The 7799-nt window shown below is 46.5% G+C and overlaps 1 non-coding gene across 1 annotated transcript; it reads right to left on the minus strand.

Moving 5' to 3' along the window:
• Positions 1 to 7193: 7193 nt before the first annotated feature.
• On the minus strand, positions 7194 to 7275 carry trnas-gcu (transfer RNA serine (anticodon GCU)). Its single transcript has one exon. It is a non-coding gene; the product is annotated as a tRNA-Ser (tRNA).
• Between the last annotated feature and the right edge of the window lie 524 nt (positions 7276 to 7799).

Genomic DNA, 7799 nt, shown 5'->3' on the forward strand with positions numbered 1-7799 from the left:
TGATTTGTGCTTTTGTTGTATGTTGTAATTGGTTAGTGGGAGGACTGCTGGAGCTTGCTCCTTCGGTGTCTCACCTGTGCCTTCCTGCCTTCCATTGTCTCCACTTAGACTGGACTGTGGAGGGGGGAGTGTGGTATTGTGGTGTGAAAAGGGTGTAGGAGCCGGCTCCTGTGGTGATTGATATTGTAATTTGATTGTGGGGGAGACTGATGTAGGTGTGGGGCTCTGGACTCTGCGGGTAGCTGTTTGCTGGGTTGGCGCGAGTGGGGATCGGCGGCATTGATTGTCCCAGTACTGGCCAGGCTGGGATAAATCAGTATGAAAATGCCGGGCCCCCCCCTCTTGCTTCCCTTGCTGTGGCTGCGCGCGGAGTGGGGTCCTACCTACTCCAGGGGTGTGCTGAGTGCGTGGTGGCAAGTGATGTTGAAGCAGGGTGATGCCTAGGGAAGGTGTGACAATAGTTGCACGAAGAATAAAAGGCACTGAGGAAAGAAAAAAGAAAACGAAAAAGTATAACCAACACGTCAAAATAGAGGATGACGTCTGCGCAGCGTTGTCTGTTGGTGTTGTTTGTGAGCTCTGTCTCTGCTGTTTTTGTGTTGTCTGTGTGTTGTGTTATGTGTTTCGCTAATATAGGTGCACTAAAGAATTTATTTATCTGTAGTCTATCTGATTTGCACCGCAAAACAAAACCGATTTTGTTAAGATAGGAAGGAAAAATAAAAAAAAATAAAAATAAAAAGCGAGCAATTTCTTTATGGGCAGTAACTGGTCCACGCTCCTTTAGTGCCTAGCTTTGGTTAGACAAAATTTGAGAGATGGAAAGAACTTGCTTTCTGGAATTAGATGATGTACAATTATGAAATACCGACATTTCAAAGCTAAATTTAAAATTTGAGAATAAGAGAGCGATTGAGTTTGTTAAAGTTATGGAACTACAACAGTTAACTATTATATTATTTTACCAGCAGTTATTTTTTTTATTTTGTTTATTTTTTTGTTATTCGATTGGTGGATTGGGTTGTCACGTAGAGAAAGGAAAGGAAACGATACAAATGGGCAGCTGTATTGAGCCATGGTGTTGTCACGTGCCGTTGACACCTGGCTCAACAGGGGGGATGGAAGGGCAGTTCAGTCAGCTTTATACAACATATGAATTTGATTCATATTCAAAACGTTTATAAAAAAAAAATTGTAGAGCTTGTTTAACATGTGCTTAACACGATCCACAGGGTTATAATGCCTGGTCATAATAGATGCATTCTAAAAATGGATTGAATTGGCTTCAAAATAAACACTGAATGCCTTAACAGTGGCAAAAACGTTATGTAAAGAAATAATAGTTTGTCAACAACTGCTGTAGATGTTAAAGAATGGAATCAATATCTCGAAAATGAATGTGGATAGTTTGTTTATTGATTGTGAAATGTGTGACAGAGTGTTCTGTATAATATCCGTTGAATGGAAGGAAAAGAAAAGAAACCATTGCTTTTAGAGAAAGTAGTCAACCAAAATTGTATATGTATCGACATGCCAAGATCTGGGAAAAAGCTGGAAAAAACAAAAACATAATGTCTTGAAATTTGAGAGGCGACGATGATCTGACTAAAATTGATGCAATTAAAGTCCCCAGAGGAGTTCCTGATTAATAAGAATTAATTGACCAAATTGAAGCGGGATGGGAGTCCTCCATTTGCTGCTGGTGGACGATGAACAAGAACGTTGACAGGATAAATTACATCCATTGCAACATGCAGAAATTGGGCAAACGGACACAAGCGGGACTTGAGGCAGTGCACAAAAAGCTAGCCACGCTTTCCCTAATGTCAATCCAGAACCGCAATGCTCTTGTTATGTTGTTGTCTGGGGAAGGAAGGGTCTGCGCAATGTTCAGGGAACAATGCTGCACCTTTCATCCGGAATGACATCGCCCCTGATGGGAGCCTGACGAAGATGATTGCAAACTTGCAAGCCCTCAACACGAGGATGAAAGAGCACAACAAGTGGATGACTGCTTTTGGGAAGTATAAAGCTCTTGTGTCCTCAATTACTGCTATACTCACCTTGTGTGGATGTTGTTGTATTCCATGTCTCCGTGCTCTGTTTAATCGTCTTATCACTACAGCAATCTCGCCCATGGACGACGAGATGGCCCGGGGATGCCTAATGTCTGAACAGCAACATGTTGATGATAACGATGATGATGATGCAATTTTTGCACTTGAGTTTGCAGACTTTTTCTCAGATCTGTGTGTTTCCGAATAATGATGTCGCAACATTTATCCTCTCTGGTGGAAATATTTGTGCGCATACTTGTGATCCGACAACTGAAAATCAAGAGAAGTGGTTGTTTTTGGTAAATTTAGCAAATGTGTGAGAAACAGGAGGGAAATGTTGGAATAATTTAAGTGAAGCCTTGGCCTGCCAGACCTGTAGGCCTTGTCTTTACGAGTTTATGGCTTTCCTTTTATCTACGTTCTTCCTCTTTAGTGACAGGGATGTCTTTTGATCCCTGTCAGCCATATATAAAGTCTAGCAAAGGTCTAGTTGCATTGTTCCTCTCTGATCTCTGATCTCATTCGCGGCCAACAACTGGAGAAGAACAGATGGACAAACTCTGCGGGGGTCACGGGCCGACAATGAAGTGCTAGTTCACACCACACTACATTCCTTAGCTAATCAACCTTGCTACAGACACAATCTTCCCTCCCTTTGGTGTAGCAACGCCTCTGTAACCAGGGCAACCAAAACAGTGATGAGAGGAGCAGAACATCTCAAATGACTAATGCAAAGGTTGCAGAAAAGGTGCTGTTTTTTGCTGTTTTCCGGACGTGCTGCTGTCCTTTCGGTGGCGGATCCAGGTCCAGATCACCCCAACGTTCCCAAGAAGGAGGGGGACGGGGCCTGCGTCGACTGGACCCTATAAATTGGTGGAGCGCATCTCACATGCCGTCCGGCTGGCCGGCAAAGGAGGATCGTGGTATCATCTGTCCCAGTGCGCCCCAGTGAAGGGTTCCTGCAAGGAACCAGACCAGCCATCGACAGTCCCCGCCCCAGTTCATACAGAGGCAGAATAATCCTCTTCCCCCTTGGTGGCCAGGTAGTCCACCCTGAGCCAGTGAAGACAACGACCACGCAGCAGACATTCCCAAGTTCTCCCCGGACGGAGCAGATCTGCGAAGGGGGTGAGAATCGTGCTCACCCTCCACCAGTGGGCGTGCCAAGCCCCCAACGACTGAACAATCGCGAGCAATTTTTATCTTGATTGATAACATTCTGGTCGCCTAAGGCAGAGGGACCGTGTAACTCTTTTCCTGCATTTAATCTGGCCGCAGGTTTTTTTAATTACACACACAATTTGGACTGGAGTATTGAGGAAAAACCTCATCTTCACTGGAAGTTATTGCTTTCGTTGTATTTTCTTACTTATGTTTGATTGATCGAGGTTGACATAATCATATGATAAAACAGGGGGGAGATGTTAGGGTTTGCAGAATATCTTCATCGTATGATTATGTTGGAATATAACCTGTAATAATTTAACTAGTGTGTCCTGTCTAGACAAAATTAGTTTACCAAAGTGCTAAGATGATTTCAACTTATTGACTAGCTGCAGAGGAAGCAATCAAAGTTGCTTTGTTTACAGAACGTCGTAAAAGGTCCCCTGCTATGCTTTGATCAGCAGGGGACCGTCTTCACCCTATCCTGTGTGTTCCCAAACCCCCACTTTCGGGTGCAGTGTAAACTGGGCGGCGGCCAAGGGCAGGAAACTTGGCGGACTGATCCCTGGCTTCAGAAGCTAGCTCTTGGAACATGGAATGTCACCTCTCTGGCTGTAAAGGAGCCCGAGCTGGTGTGCGAGGCAGAAAGGTTCCGACAAGACATGATCGGACTTGCCTCCACACCCATTTGGGTTCCGGTATAAGCTGGCCCTGGACTCTCTTCCACTCTGGAGTTGCTCACGGTGAGAGCAGGTGTGGGTATACTTATTGCCCTCCGGCTGGGCGCCTGAACATTGGAGTTCACCCCGGTCAACAAGAGACAACCCTAACCTACCTGTGTAGGTGGCTACACCAATGTGGCTACGCAGAACGGGAAAACAAGTTCAGGATCCTAACAGCCTGGAGTATGAAGCTCTTCTGTACCTCTTCCCAGAGGGCAGACCTCGAACAAAGAGTGAGCGGGGTGACTCACATCACTCACAGTCGTGGTCGCCTTGCGGGTGAGATGGGAGGTGTAAATGTACTACAAGGAGGGGAGCGAAGCCGTGTTCACTGTGCGCTGCAGGGCCTTCAAGTTGTAGTCAGTGCAGCCGCCACCCCAAACAGCAATACAGCTGGAGAGGACGCTCTCAATGGTGCCGCTGTAAAATGTAGTCATGACGGCCGGAGGAGCGCTCGCTCGCCTGAGTTTCCGCAGGAAGTACAGGCGGCGCTGGGCTTTCTTTGCCAGTGATGCGGTGTTGGTGGACCAGGTCAGATCCTCACTGATGTGCACCCCCAGGAACTTGGCGCTGCTCACTCTCTCCACCACAGCACCGTCGATGGTCAGCGGCAACCCACGCCCCTTTAACGTTCTCATGGCGCTCTCAACTACGTCCGCCTTACAATAACACACACAAACACACACACGCACACAAATACACACACAGCAGTGACTCTCCAATACACATCGATACCAAATGATCAGGCGTTGCTTTCCCGCCTTTTCCGGACAGTATAAAACCTTCTTACCTGGAGATGGAGGATGTTGTTACATCTGCTGAAGTGCCATGTGTACTGACCGCCATTAAACAACTCAAGATCTTGCCAATAAAGAACAAACCGTTACCCCACATCTTAGTTTTCCTGACCCAACAACGGACATCATCAACAACACGCAACAGCCGTTGATGGAATCGAACCCGCACTTTCTTAACTGTGAAGCAGACATGCTAACCAGTTCTCCACTGAGCCGCCAAAGAGTATAAATATTACGATATTACATCCCGCCTTCCAACATCGAAGGCGACAGGATCACGGCTCTTAGTGAACTGTACCAGGCTGTCAGTGAACAAGAGACAGCGCACCCTGACGGTTTCACCATCTTCACTGGGGATTTTAATCATGCTAACCTGAAGTCTGTTTTTCCGAGGCTTCACCAGCATGTTAATTTTCCTACGCGTGGCGACAGCTTCCTGGACCGGGTCTACTCTTCGCATAAAGGAGCTTTCAAAGCCGCCCCCCTCTGGAGAGGAGGGACTCGTATGTGAGATTGCTGTTTGTGGACTTCAGTTCTGCCTTCAACACCATTGTGCCACAACGCCTCATCAGCAAACTTGACGCGCTGGGCCTCAGTACCTACCTCTGCAACTGGCTACTGGACTTCCTCTGTCAGAGGCCACAGGTAGTACGTGTTGGCGACAAAATCTCCGCCAGCATCACGCTGAGCACGGGGGCCCCCCAAGGCTGCGTGCTCAGTCCGCTGCTCTTCACCCTCCTGACGCATGACTGCACTGCAACCTACAGCGACAACCGTATCGTGAAGTTTGCTGACGACACGACTCTGGTGGGTCTCATCACCAAGGGAGACGAGACTCAATACAGGCTGGAGGTTGACCTTCTGACCACGTGGTGCAGGGACAACAACCTCCTGCTGAACGTCGACAAGACCAAGGAGATTGTTGTGGACTTCCGGAAGGGTCACACCCAACACCTGCCGCTGACCATCGACGGTGCTGTGGTGGAGAGAGTGAGCAGCGCCAAGTTCCTGGGGGTGCACATCAGTGAGGATCTCTCCTGGTCCACCAACACCGCATCACTGGCAAAGAAAGCCCAGCGCCGCCTGTACTTCCTGCGGAAACTCAGGCGAGCGAGCGCTCCTCCGGCCGTCATGACTGCATTTTACCGCGGCACCATTGAGAGCGTCCTCTCCAGCTGTATTGCTGTTTGGGGTGGCGGCTGCACTGACTACAACTTGAAGGCCCTGCAGCGCATAGTGAACACGGCTGGTAAGATTGCTGGTGCTTCGCTCCCCTCCTTGAAGGACATTTACACCTCCCATCTCACCCGCAAGGCGACCACGATTGTGAGTGATGTGAGTCACCCCGCTCACTCTTTGTTCGAGCTTCTGCCCTCTGGGAAGAGGTACAGAAGCCTGCGCTCCCGCACCACCAGACTCTCAAACAGCTTCGTACTCCAGGCTGTTAGGATCCTGAACTCGCTCCCCCGTTCTGCGTAGCGTCTTGTACTTTTACTGTCTGTACTGTCTGTATGCACACTGGCTCTTATTTGTTGTGTTATCTGTTTATTTATTATTTATTATTACTCTTATTATTTATTGTTTGTGCCTTTTTGTTTATGATGTTTTTTACTTTTGCGCTATGCTTGCTGGCTCCGTTTTTTTATTTATTCATCACTCTTACTATTGATTGTTTGAATTTTTGCCTTCTTGTTTTTATATTGTGTCGCGTACTTGTATGTCTATCGTGTTATGTGTCTCGTCACCGTGGGATAGAGAAAAACGTAATTTCGGTCTCTTTGTGTGTTGTGACGTGGAGAGATTGACAATAAAGCTGACTTTGACTTTGACTTTGACTAAATACAAACCAGATTACAGATACAATGGAGCCTCGGTTTTCGACCACAATCCGTTCCAGAAGGCTGTTGGAGAACTGAATCGTTCAAATACCGAATCATGTTTTCCCATTACAAATAATGGAAAAAAAAAAATAAAAAATTAAAAACCCCACCTTTTTAAAGTATTTTTTCATTTGTACATTTTTGTCCGATCGCGCAACTGCAGTGCCTAGCCTTATTGTGACAGAGCGGTCGCTAAAATTTAGAAAATATTTTTAAAGTCCTGATGTACTTTCCAAAATTTAAGTGGACCTCAGTGCGCAGGGAGCTTAATTTGGTCCGAGCGCTCACTGTTGCATTGCTTTAGGAGCGTCTTTGTGTTTTACTGGCTTTACTGATCCCACTTGCTTCCTTTAGAGGCATGATTAGAGTTGTTGCAATCCTCAGAGTAACGAGAATGTAATAACGAACAGAGTCAGTTGGCATGCGGGTCCTCTCATGAGGTTCGACAATCAAATTTCGTTCGACATCGGGAGCAAAAAATTCTCAAATTTATTCGTTCAAATATTGATTTGTTCGAGAACCGGGACGTTCGAAAGCCGAGGCTCCACTGTAAAACAATGTAACATTAACTTTCGACGAGGATGGGATTTGAACCCATGCGTGCAGAGCACAATGGATTAGCAATCCATCGCCTCAACCTCTCGGCCACCTCGTCTTGCTTATAGAGTGTTGACAACATGTTGTGCCGAGATACTTTGTGTGAAAATCTGACGAGTATGTGATATGAAATGTTGAGTGGAGAGCACAATGGAGTAGCAACCCATCGCCTAAATATCTCAGCGATCGCATCTCATGCATGAGTTGCATGGGCGACATGATATGGCATGTACGGGGTAGTATAAGCTACAAGGTAAAATAATATGATACTTTAGATGTGAAATGAAGAAGAGCTAAGCCACAAAAGAAGTGACACTGTCAGCAAAGAAATTTTTTTTTTCAATGTTGTCTCACCCCAAATCTTTGGGATCATCGGTTCTGCGCAGTTGGATAGTTCCACTAACATTTTAACATCAACATTCTTTCATGGTCTGCCTGGGTATCTCGGCTGATGATCCTAAAGAAAAGAACCTAAATTTCTTGTATGCTATGGCATGACTGTATAGCCTCCGGCCGTCATGACTACATTTTACCGTGGCACCATTGAGAGCGTCCTCTCCAGCTGTATTGCTGTTTGGGGTG

This window comes from Syngnathus typhle, linkage group LG18 (assembly GCF_033458585.1).
Source record: "Syngnathus typhle isolate RoL2023-S1 ecotype Sweden linkage group LG18, RoL_Styp_1.0, whole genome shotgun sequence".
NCBI lineage: Eukaryota > Metazoa > Chordata > Actinopteri > Syngnathiformes > Syngnathidae > Syngnathus > Syngnathus typhle.